We start from the raw sequence: 13,684 nt of genomic DNA, 5'->3' as shown, positions 1-13,684 counted from the left end.
TGAGGCCAATTATATGCTTAATACTTCCTACAAATATGGTTACTTGTATTGACTACAAACCATTTTGTTTCAAGTTCAAAACTCGGCTAATACACATATATACACTAGTAATCAAATACTAACATTTGCACTTCACCTTACTACCATTTTTCATCCAAATAACATGAATCAACAACCATATTTCTCTTCTACTTCCTACCATGGCCGAATGCATCAAGACACCATACCATTTCAATTTTGGTCATGGGTTAAACAAAGAACTTAATGTCTAACTCAAAAATGCTAAAAAGAAAATCCAAGAGTCATCAATCCACCATCACATGTATCATTACAAAGCTTCACATTTAGCATGCAAATGACATCAACATAAATCCACCTTAGCCAAAACTTAACTCATCTTCATGCCTCATCACCACAACATCAAACACCAACCAAGAAGACAACACCCATGGCCGAATATCATCTCCATCACATAGCAAAGATTTAAACCATGGGCTAGGTAGAACTCAAGCTAACAACTAAAAACATGCATGAATCTCATGGAACAACATCAAACATACCTCCTCCTAAACACCAACCAACCGAACATGAAGCAAGAAAATCCTCTTCTTCTTCCTTCCTCAAGTCACGGCAATGGAGGAGTAGCCTAGCTCATTTTTTTTTCTTTTTCTCTTTCTCCTCCTACTAATCACTATTATTTTATTACCCATGCTCCTTATTTTATCATTCCTCCCATAAAACACTAACATAACATGTTTATGACATGTTTTACCCATCATATTTTGTCCACCCTCATTGTCATGGCCGGCCACTACCAATTAAGTGGGGAAATTGACATGCAAGTCCACCCTTTTTAATTACATGCACTAATAGATCCTTATAGATTAACCTATCACATTTCACAAGTGTCACACATAAGTCCTATTAACTAAATTCACATGCAATTAACTAAATCGAAGCTTAAAACTTTCACACATTCATATTCACATATTTTAGACAATAATTATCATATTCAAATAATTTGGTGACTCGGTTTAGCGGTCCTGAAACCGCTTTCCGACTAGGGTCACTTTAGGGCTATCACAGCTTTATTGGTTGCATGGTATGAAACATGACATATCAGAGTTCATTTTTAAATGTTTGATTTGTCAGCAAGTTAAAGTTGAGTATCAGTTGCCATTTGGTTTATTGCAGCTGATTATGATTCCCGAGTGGAAATGAGATAGAGTGACTATGGATTTTGTGTCGGGATTACCCCGATCTCTGTTAAAGAATGATGCTGTCTGGGTTATAGTTGACAGATTGATGAAATCAGCTCATTTCATTCCAGTACGAGTAGACTATTCGCTTGAAAAGTTAGCTGAGTTGTATATCTCTGAGGTTGTGAGATTACACAAGGAGCACCTATTTCTATTTTTTCGGATAAAGATCCGAGATTCACATCAACATTTAGGAAGAAATTGCAAGATGCACTGGGTACAAAACTACATTTTAGTACCACATTTCACCCCCAGACGGATGGTCGATCCGATCGAGTTATACAAATACTCGATGATATGTTGAGATGTTGCAGTCTTGAGTTCGAAGGTACGTGGGAAAGTATTTGCCATTGATTAAATTCGCATATAACAATAGTTTTCAAGCGAGTATTATAATGGCACCTTACGAGGCTTTATATTGCCAGAAGTGTTGAACACCGTTGTACTGGACTGAACTTAGCTAGCATAAGATTCACGAGGTTGATCTGATTAGAGAAACAGAAGAAAAAGTGAAAGTGATCCACGATAGTTTGAAAGTAGCGTTAGATCGTCAAAAATCATATGCAGACTTGAAACGGAAAAATATTGAGTTTCAGATCAGGGATAGAGTGTTTTTGAAAGTATCTCCGTAGAAGAAAATACTTCGACTTGGTCGTAAAGGCAAATTGAGTCTGATATTCATCGGGTCGTATGAGATTATCAACCGAGTTGGACCGGTTACTTATCGGCTAGCATTACCGTCTGAGTTAGAAAAGTGATGTGATGTGAATCGTAATAAGTTTTATAATTTATGAATGTCCGTTCTTAAAAACTAACTATTATCACGACAAAAGCAAGCGCACCATATCGAACAGTAGTATAGCTTATGGCAAGACCGGGATGTCGAACCCAAAGAAACTAAAAGTACTAGTATTAACTTTCTTTTTATTATCTAGCCTAAAAATAAATGGGTATGTTTTATCTAAACTAATTACTAAACTAAGAATGCACAGAAAGTAAATTGGGGAAATAACTTTTGGAAAAACTGAATGATTTGGACAATACCTAAGGGAAAAATCCACTTAGACTTCACTTGTTATTGACTCTGAATCAGACGATTTATTCACTTGACTTGATCCATAAAAATCCCTAAGTTATATTATTATCTCTCTCGAGACTAACAACATCTAACCCTAGGTTGATTAATTGAAATCTCTTTCTAATTAAAACTGGTAGTGTTGTATTAACTCGATCTATGGATTCCCTTATTAGGTTTCACCCTAATCCGGCAAAATTATGTCACCCTATCTCTAGGCGTGCAATCAACTCTACTTAATTATGTTAGATCTACTCTTAGACAGGGACTTTTGCTCCTCTAAATAAGCACATCAATACTTGAATCAATATCCTGGAATATTAAAGCAAGAATTAAGAATTCATAATTAAGAACAAGTCAAATATTTGTCATATAATTCAAATAATAATAACAAGATCCGTCTTAGGTTTCATTCCCTTTAGGTATTTAGGAGGTTTAGTTCATATTTATGAAAGAAAAACATCTCAAAAGAATAATGATAACAAAACATAAAGAAAACCCAAAAACTCTTAAAAGGAATTGAAGGGAGATCTTTAGTCTTGAAGGTGAATCCGACTTCTGAGATGGATCAATTGGCTTTCTTCAAGTAATTTCTTGCCTCCTACTCCGTGTGTCCCCTCTAATCCTCCTCTAGTATGTTTAAATAGGCTTTAGAATGCCTAAAAGCCCTCAAGAGTGGCCTGTTCCGAATAGGACTAAACTTGGGCTCGACAGGGACACGCCCTTATTTGATTTCTTCAATCCGTGTTTAAGGCTGTTAAATAGACACGGGCGTGTGGTCTACCCATGTAAGTCGTGCTCGATTCTGCTAAAAGGACACGGGCATGTGGTCTGCTCGTGTATGAAAGTCCAGGCCATGTTGATTTCACATGTTGGTCCATTTTTTCTGTTTTCGGCCCGTTTCTCACTCTTTTTACTCTCCTATGCTCACCTAAGTATAAAACATGAAATTAAAGGATTAGGAACATCAAATTCACCAAATCTAAGGATAAATCATCCAAACAGTGCTAAGCATGGGATAAAAATATGTATAAATTACGGTTTATCAAATACCCCCACACTTAAGAGTTTGCTTGTCCTCAAGAAAAATCCTCAACTCACAATTAAGAATTCATTTTTCTCAACTTATAATTCCTATCAATAATATCTCAAAATAATCCTTAAGTAATCATACATTGAGAGTTCAACTAGAAGAACATCAAAGTTTCAAACATTCTTAGTTGAGCATTTTATCACGAAAACATAGGTGTCTCCCCTCATCTAAGTGATTACCTTTGATTCAAAATATCACAAAGTTTAACATCCTCACTAAGGATTCAATCAAATCACTCGAGGTTTTTAAGGACGACAAGTTAAGCACTCAATAGTCAATATGAAAAGTTATTACCATAGGCTTGCATGAAAATCAAATCTCCACCACTATAAATTGAGATGAAACATCAATCAAAAGGTTTTTAGAGGGTTGTAACGTGGCTTTGGTTAGGGATGTGGTCACAAGCTGAAAAAGAAGGTTAGAATCAAGATTGAATTAAAAAAAATTACCTAACTAGAAAAATAATTAATCATCAATTGAATACATGTGAGCTTCTTCTCAGAATATGGAATTAAACACTTAAGCTCAAAAACAAAAAAATTACTACTAATATATATGTATGTATTAATTTTTAAAAAAAAAACACAAATCAAATAACATAGGCTAACTGTCAAAAATAAAACATATCTAAGCAATTTATTCAAATCAAATCTCAAGAAAAATAGGGGTCAAATTAATTTAGGAGATTTCAACAATAATGGGTTATGGGTTAATGTTGAAGGTAAATCAATGGATGGCTTATTTGGCTCAAAGGGCTTTACTAAGGGTTAATTATGAAGGTAGGCTTTTATGGAGTGAGTGGCTTAAACCTAAGTGCCTTTATCATCTTGACATATCAAATGAAAGGTGTGGTCTTGACATGTATAATCAAGCAAGTTCTAGAATAATAGATCAATATTAACGCACTCAAAGCAACAATAAAAGTGAGCATGAAAGAAATAATATATGCTCTAAAGGCTCAAGATCTCACAAAAATTATGGCTTTTTGATGTTAATCTTTTGAATTTCGACTCAAGATAACATCTAAACTTGGGGAAACAACCTAGAAATTTTTATAATTCTCAAAAATCAACTCATCATGCTTTGATTCTCTAATTCCTTAAAGTTTAAACAATCAATGCATAAATGCCTATGTTTTAATCCAAAACATATCATTAAAAGTCATAAATTAGTCAAAATTCATTCTAATAATGATATGAGAAGATCACATGAAAACAAGACAAAATTCAAGGATTTTTTTGATAATGATATAAATGACCCCCCACACTTAAGATGTACATTGTCCTCAATGTACAAAGATTTATAATAGTAATATAAAGATAATATCGAAAGAGAGGGAGAAAAGTGAAACTGACCTGAATGTTGAATGGAATCCTTGAATTGGAGGTATAGAGAATAATCAGCCAGGGCAATGATAAGATTGGAGGAGTATACAACCACAGTGTCCAGCGAAGAGGTTATCGTGGTGGTCGGGTAGGACATGGTAGTCGTGGAGACCCTTTTCAGTGGAGTTTCAAGTTCCTAAGTAATGGTGAGCTTTGGAGCTCTTTATAACTGTGATAAAATCAAAAACTCTTTAGGAAATATAAAAAAGCATAATTACTCGTAATGAAATAGCCGAAACTATAAATTGTTCAATAAAAAATTATAAAACCTAAAAATGAAATAGTATTAAAAGAAAATAAAATAAAAATTACTTTAAGAAGATAAATAAATATAAAAGTGAAAATAATAAATAATAAATAAAAAGTCTTTAAACATTGTCATCGCCGGATGGTTCGCGAGGTGGTGGTGGCGATGAGATGTGAAGGTGCGGACAAATCTGATGTAGAGTAGCATCAATGTGATCAAAGCACTGAAAACACTACTGCTCAACTCGAGTAAGGCACTCAGAGATGTCAGAGTATGAAGCCGTTGCATGAACTGAACGATGGATGGGTGGTGGCTGAGACGGTGGGTTCTCATGACGTGTAGGGACATCATCAGTAATGTCCTCTAGGTCCTCCTCCTCGGCGGACTGGACCAGGCGGTACTGGGGAGGGTCAACTCCACGTCGTCACTCAATCATCCTCATATATAGCATACTTGAGATGCCCTGTGGGGACATCTAACCAATGACGGTAAGGGAAGATGCTTGTGCTGCCGTGTTAAGGAGGCCTAAATACTGTGCCAGGTGAGCCACATAAGGGCCGTTGGATATGACTTCCTTCCTATGTCGCTCCGTCTAATGGCGAATGGCTAGGGTAATGAAATAGGCAAGGTTGAAGACATGCCCAATCGCCATACTCCATAAAAGGTAGGCGTCGTGAGTGTTGACGACGCTGGTGTTCTCTCGGCACCCTGTCAGAGTGTGGCCCAAGATGGCGTGTAAGTACCTCAGAGATGGGGCAAGGGCCGATGCCTTAGAGCGGCTGGGGTCATAGGTGGCCAAGTCAAGGACTAAAGCACTCCAACACTTCGAAGGAGAATATTGGATATGGCGATGGAGGGTGTCGAGTTCGTTGTCATCTATGAGCTCCTCCGTATACAGCCCTAGTGCAATTCCGAACTCAGGTACTCTCAACTGGCGCACTAAACCGTCAAGACAGAACTGGACCATTCCAGGCTCATTAAACTGTGTCATGATGACTTGAAGGTGGAAGGTTAAGCAGAGTTCGAGTGTGAGCTCGAGGTACGTCGACTCGATGATCTCGAAAAAGAGGCCTCATGGGTCAATAGTCAGAAGGGCTTGGATCGCGTCAGCCAGTTAGATTTTTTCAAGTGCTGCCCAATCAATGCAGCTACCCACACTTAGGGGTCGGGCCCATAGTACTTGAAAAAGTTCCTCCTATGTTCCTGAGGGAAACTGGAGGAATGGATGCCTGATTTTTGCGATAGGACCCAACGATGATGCTGCTCCTTTCCTCTTCTTTGAGGTGGGGACGGTAGTTTTCTTGCCACGTGGATTTGACATGGTATCTGCAATGGTAAGACGAAGTTATAGAAATACCCCTAAGAATAGCATGGAAAGGTATGTAAGCATGTTAAAATTAAAGAAGAATACTTCACGAGAATCATAGGTAAAAGGGAAGATGTACAGAAAAGTAACCAAATCCTAATGGAAAGATGTATCAAGTCATTATTAACAATAAGAACATGAGAATGGTGTTAAATGGAACACCTAGTGAATGAATGCATGTGGGATTGATAATATGCAATATGGTGTGGGTAAGCACGAAATCCATGGAATCAAGAGAAAAATGGATGAATGTAGCAAAATGTATCGACTAAAATGGCAAATTTCTAACAAAGAGAATAAGCATTACTATCATTAGAACCATGAATATTAAGAAAAAAAGTCAAATAACACAATATAAAATCATAAAATTAGTAAAAGAATTGAAGAGAATAGAGAGAAAACAGTGAACAAACGCAATACATTGGTAGAGGGAGGAGCTTAGGTCGTCGATGGTGGTGCTGTGGTCGGCACAAGAGCGTGGCAGGGAGGGTGTGTAAAAGGATTCCGGCGACTAGGGTTTGATATTTGGGGAAATGGATGATGAATAGTGGGTGGTTTATATAGATTTTGGGGCACACGGCCATGGGACATGCCCATGTGTCCTAATTTTAGCCTGTGTGTATTGTGACTTTTAAATTTGGGTGCATCTGAAATTCGGCCCACGCCTGTGTTCTTTGGGCGTGTTAATGCACACGACCGTGTCGCACAGTCATGTTCTGCTTCGTTTGCTTCTCCCACGCCCGTGTATGTATGTCCATGCCCCTGTTGTTTTGTCAGTCTTGACCACGGGTAGAGAGCACGAGTGTGTCATACGCCCGTGTTGTTTTCTCAGTTTCAACCATGGCCTCTAGACACGGGCGTGTCGCACGCCCGTGTTGTTTTGACAGATTCACCCACGACCATGTCGCACGGCCGTGGAACTTTTCGACTTTCGTGTTGGGGAAAAATTTTGCACTATTTTCACACGGCCGTATCGGACGGCCGTGTTGCCTTCCGTGGTATGGGCACGGCCTAAGGCACGGCTGTGTGCTTGGCCGTGTGGTTTTGGAAAACCTGTGTTCAGTGACTTAGTTAGTGAATTAAATGTTAAAAACTAAAATTTAAAGATGTTAACACTGTTAGTATTCGGGTTGCCTCCCGAGAAGCGCTTATTTATAGTCTAAGCTCGACTTACCTCTCTGTTGCGTGGTCATGGTGGTGCGAGGAGTTTACACTCCTCATCCCTGCTATCAATTTTATCAAAATAAGGTTTTAGACGAGTACTATTTACCTTAAACGTACCGAATTTGGGATGAATTACCTTGACTGTGCCATATGGGAAAATGCTAAGTATCGTAAGAGGGATTTCTCCATTAGATTCAGGGGTGGCAATCTAAGGGTCTACTGCATCTAATAGTACTTTGTCTCTAACCTTAAGTTGATTTGGTGAAATATTGAGCTCGTCAAGGTGTGGTTTTGGTTTATCACGTGATCTTGGTTTCTATGTCCGCAATTCATCTAGTTCCTCGACCTGTAGCCTTCGTTCTTCATAGATGGGTCCTTTATTGTTACTCAAACATGGCTCAGGTGTGTTCTTTGAATGTGTTTCCTGCAAAGAAGGTTTCACCACATGATCAGTATTAGTAGTACGATTTATACAATCACCCTCGATATTTGATGTGTTACTTGAATTACGAGTTTGAAGAGTGATTGTTTCCTCACCCACACAAAGTGTGAGTTCACCTGTACCAACATCAATTATAGTTCTAGCAGTTGCTAAAAAAGGCCTTCCTAAAATTAAAGGCACGTCACCATCCTTTTCTATGTCTAGATCAACAAAATCAACTAGGAATATGAATTTGTGAATTTTAACGAGTACATCTTCAATAATACCCGTAGGAAATCTGATTGTTTTGTTTGCTAACTGAATGCTCATCCTAGTTTGTTTGGGTTTCCCAAGACCTAGTTGTTTATACATTTTATAAGGCATGACGTTGATACTAGCCTCTAAATCAGCCAAAGCATTATTAACATCTAAGCTACCAATTATTAAAACTCCCTGGATCTTTTAATTTGTTGGCCAGCTTATTCTGTAGTATGGTTGAACAAACTGAATTTAACTCCACATGCGACTCCTCATCCAACTTTCGCTTATTTGTTAAAAGCTCATTTAAGAATTTGACTGCATTTGGCATTTGCGAAGAGCTTCAATAAATGGTAAGTTAATATGTAACTTTTTTAATAATTTAAGGAATTTACCGAATTATTCATCTATGCGGTCTTTCCTTGTCGCATTGAGGTATGTCACACGAGGTTTGTACTCTTTACTTATTGGTGTTTGTTCACTGTGGTCTACCTCACCTTTGCTTTTACTTACCATAATTCCTTGCCTTGTTTCTGGTTCAGGTTCGACTAACCTTTCCTCATCATGAATGGTAATTGCATTGAGTTGTTCCTTTGGGTTAGATTCAGTGTTACTCGGCAGGCTACCTTATGGTCGTTCAGAAATCAATTTGGCAAGTTGGCCTATCTGAGTTTTGAGCCCTTGGATCAACGATTGTTGATTCTTAAGTGTTGTTTCGGTATTCTAAAAGTGAGTTTCCGACACTGAGATAAACTTTGTTAGCATCTCCTCAAGGTTCGGCTTCTTTTCCTATTGGTAAGGTGGTTTTTGAGAACCCGGAAGGTGTTGTGGCCTTTGATTTCCTTGACCGCCCCACGAGAAATTGGGATGGTTCCTCCATCCAGCATTATAATTATTACTATATGGGTTATTTTGAGGTTTAGAGTTATTGTTACCCATATATTGGACTTATTCCTCCTCGATGCTAGGGTCGAAGGGTTGATATTTTGTGTATGCTCCTCCTCCATTTGAATCGCACCTCAAAACTGGATATACCTGAGTAGAACCACAAAAACCGTCAATCTTTTTATTTAAGAGTTCTACCTGGTTAGATAGCATAGTAACCGCATCGAGGTTGAAAACACCGGCTGCTTTCGTCGGCTTTGTCCTCATAACTTGCCACTGATAGTTATTTAGTGACATCTCTTCAATAAATTCGTAAGCAACTTCAGGTGTTTTGTTATTCAAAGTTCCACCGACAGCTGCGTCGATAAGTTGCCTCGTTAAAAGGTTCACACCGTTGTAAAACATCTGAACCTGTAGCCAAAGTCGTAACCTATGGTGAGGGCACCTTCTAAAAAGATCCTTGTATCTCTCCCATGCATCATAGAGTGTTTCTAGATCCATCTGCACAAAAAAAGAGATATCATTCCTCAACTTAGCCGTTTTAGCCGATGGAAAATATTTAAGTAAAAACTTTTCGGTCATTTGTTCCCAAGTAGTGATTGACCCTCGTGGTAATGAGTTCAACCAATGTTTAGCTTTGTTCCTCAATGAAAAGGGAAACAACTGAAGGCAAATGGCATCATCAGAAACGCCATTGATTTTAAAAGTGTCGCAAAACTCCAAAAAATTCTCCAAGTTATTGTTTGGATCCTCATCCTGCAAACCATCAAACTAAACAAACTGTTGTATCATTTGAATTGTGTTTGGTTTCAGTTCAAAATTATTTGCAGCAATAGTAGGTCTAACTATACTTGACTCAGCTCCTGTTAAATTAGGTTTAGCATAATCATACATAGTGCGTGGAGTAGGATTCTGATTTACTGGATCAGCAGCAATCACAGGAGGTAGTGGATTTTCCTGATTTAAGCCATCTCCTCGGTTGTGGTGTGAATATCATCCTCTTGCTCTTCCTCTGTGTATCTTAGGCTTCACCTTATTTCTCTTCAGTTTTTGCAAGCTGTCCGGTCTATCTCACTATCAAAAAGTAATGGTCCCGACAGGGTTCTTCTAGTCATACACTATAAAAACCTGCCAAAAGCTAATAAATGAAAAATTAGAAAAGAAAATAAAAATTTAAATTGCAATAAAAGTAAAATGGCTAAAGTAATAAAAATCGAGTGTTTCTAATATATTAGTTCCCCGAAAACGACACCAAAAACATGATGTGATGTGAATCGTGATAAGTTTTATAATTTATGAATGCCCGTTCTTGAAAACTAACTATTATCACAACAAAGGCAAGCGCACCTTATCGAACAGTATTATAGCTTATGGCAAGACCGGGATGTCGAACCCAAAGGAACTAAAAGTACTAGTATTAACTTTCTTTTTATTATCTAGTCTAAAAATAAAGGGGTATGTTTTATCTAAACTAATTACTAAACTAAGAATGCACAGAAAGTAAATTGGGGAAATAACTTTTCGAAAAACTGAATGATTTGGACAATATCTAAGGGAAAAATCCACCTAGACTTCACTTGTTATTGACTCTGAATCAGACGATTTATTCACTTGACTTGATCCGTAGAAATCCCTAAGTTATATTATTATCTCTCTCGAGACTAACAACATCTAACCCTAGGTTGATTAATTGAAATCTCTTTCTAATTAAAACCCCTAGTGTTGCATTAACTCGATCTATAGATTCCCTTATTAGGTTTCACTCTAATCCGGCAAAATTATGTCACCCTATCTCTAGGCGTGCAATCAACTCCGCTTAATTATGTTAGATCTACTCTTAGACAAGGACTTTTGCTTTTCTGAATAAGCACATCAATACTTGAATCAATATCCTAGAATATTAAAGTAAGAATTAAGAATTCATAATTAAGAACAAGTAAAATATTTATCATATAATTCAGATAATAATAACAAGATCCGTCTTAGGTTTCATTCCCCTTAGGTATTTAGGGGGTTTAGTTCATATTTATTAAAGAAAACATCTCAAAAGAATAATGATAACAAAACATAAAGAAAACCCAAGAACTCTTGAAGGAATTGAAGGAGATCTTCACCTTGAAGGTGAATCCGCTTCGAGATGGATCAATCGGCTTTCTTGAGTAATTCCTGCCACCTACTCTATGTGTCCCCTCTAATCCTCCTCCAGTGTGTTTAAATAGGCTTTAGAATGCCTAAAAGCCCTCAAGAGTGGCCTTTTCTGAATAGGACTAAACTTGGGCTCGACAGGGACACACCCGTGTTCGATTTCTTCAATTCGTGTTTAAGGCTATTAAATAGACACGGGCATGTGGTCTACCCATGTAAGTCGTGCTCGATTCTGCTAAAAGGACACGGGTGTGTGGTCTGCCTGTGTACAAAAGTCCAGGACATGTTGATTTCACATGTTGGTCCATTTTCTTCGTTTTTGGCCCGTTTCTCACTCTTCCTACTCTCCTATGCTCACCTATGTATAAAACATGAAATTAAAGGATTAAGAGCATCGAATTCACCAAATCTAAGGATAAATATCCAAACATGTGCTACGCATGGGATAAAAATATGTATAAATTACGGTTTATCAAAAAGATTCATAATGTATTTCATGTATTGATGCTTCGACGATATCGATCTGATCCTTTGCATGTTATTTCCCCGACAAAAGTTGAGATTCAATCAAATTTATCGTACAGTGAAGAACCGATTTGAATCTTAGCTCGTCAGATCAAAGAGTTGAAAAATAAAAGAAAAGTATTAGTGAAAGTATTATGGCATCGACAGGGGGTAGAAAAAGCTACGTGGGAACCCGAAGATGCTATGAGAATGTAATATCCAAACCTATTCATTGGTAAGATTTTTAGGGACGAAAATCCCTAAGGGGAAGAGTTGTAACGGCCCGATTTTAGCTAAATCGGAATAATGGTTTTGGAACCACAAATCCGAGGTCGTATAATAATTTTAATATTATTTTTGGTGTTTACAGCATGTGATTATATATGTGTGAAAGTTTTATGAAATAATTTTAGCATTTGAATGCTTAATTTGACAAAAGGACTTAATCACGTAAAATGCAAAAGTAGCATGCTACAGTTAAAAGTGTCCAATGGCTATGGTTTATTAAATGTGAGGTCCTTATGATGTGATTAAACCATTGTTAGTGAATTTTGAGAAAAAAAGGGCATTAAATGAATGTTTTAAGTGTTTATTAACTAAGGTTAAATTTGTAAATTATGTATTAAGTTAAAATAAAAACAAGTAATAAACATATCATCTTCGTTAATGGTGTTATTCAACCGAATTTAAAGAAAAAAGGAGACTATTTAGGGTTTGAAGCATTAAACACTTATTAGCTAGCAAGTAAGTGATTTTAGCTCGGTTTTTGATGATTTCTATGTTTTTGTGATCGTTGCCTTGAGTACTAGCTAGCCCATGCCTCAATTTTTGAAAGTGTTGATGATTCTAAAAGTTTCCATTGATGAATTCATATGTTTTTGGATGTTTGATGATGAAATATGAAAGCTTGGTGTTTGATATACATGTTTTGTAAAGAGATTTTGAGTCAAAATGCATATTAGGGACTAAATTGAGAAAAGTGTAAATTGAGGTGTTAAATTGTGAAATAGATGAAAAAAATAAACTGCTAGGGACCTTTAGAGAATTCGGCTAAGCATTGGTTTTATTAAATTATATGTAATTTTTGTTCTTGTGATTTAGGGACTAAATTGAATAAATGTGAAACTTTAAGGGCTAAAGTTAAAAAATTTCCCAAGCATGTGTTTGTGGATTAAACTGAATGTGTTGATGAATAAAAGAGTTAATTTTGAATGTATATAGATTAAGAACGAAAGAAATTGAATTTAGATTAGGCCAAATCGAAAGTTGTTGAGTAGTCGATCCGACCCGATCATTGTTTATACAAGGTAAGTTCATACGCAAATAAATGTTTTTAAATTAAATTATACATGTTTAATTGTCATTGAATTTAATGTTGAATAAGAAAGACGAGCAAGAATCGACAGAGTTTCAACATCCGAAAGTTCTATCCGAACCTTAGGAATAGTAAAGGATACAAATATCATGACATTAGGTTACCGAGATGTGATTACATGTAAGACAATCTCTGGGACATTGGCATTGTTAATTAGTTTCGTGTAAGACCCTGTCTGGGATAGTGGCATCAATATGTGATAACATGTAAGACCATATCTGGGATATGGCATTTTACGAGTTAAATGTGATTGCCGAGTATCCTTAACTATTCAGAACGGTCAACGGGCAAAGTCAAGTCGAGAAAGAATATTTGAATGAGCTAATGGCTCAGGTACGTACAAGATTCATACGAGTATTGAAAAGGGGAAGTATTTGATGAACTCGATTACGACATTGAATATATGTTCAACGAGAGAGGTTTGTGAATTTGAATGTGATTAGCTATGTTTAGCATATTTGAATTGATATGCAAATATTCATGTGATGACTTTATTTGTATATGGCT

At 36.9% G+C, this 13,684-nt stretch overlaps 1 non-coding gene across 1 annotated transcript; it reads left to right on the top strand.

The window, feature by feature from the left end:
• The first annotated feature begins 9,580 nt into the window (after positions 1-9,580).
• Positions 9,581-9,687, top strand: LOC128290808 (small nucleolar RNA R71). The gene has a single exon (XR_008280594.1). It is a non-coding gene; the product is annotated as a small nucleolar RNA R71 (small nucleolar RNA).
• The last annotated feature ends 3,997 nt before the right edge of the window (positions 9,688-13,684 follow it).

This window comes from Gossypium arboreum, chromosome 3 (assembly GCF_025698485.1).
Source record: "Gossypium arboreum isolate Shixiya-1 chromosome 3, ASM2569848v2, whole genome shotgun sequence".
In the NCBI taxonomy this organism is placed as follows: Eukaryota; Viridiplantae; Streptophyta; class Magnoliopsida; order Malvales; family Malvaceae; genus Gossypium; species Gossypium arboreum.
This window is presented reverse-complemented; position numbering and strand designations above follow the sequence as displayed.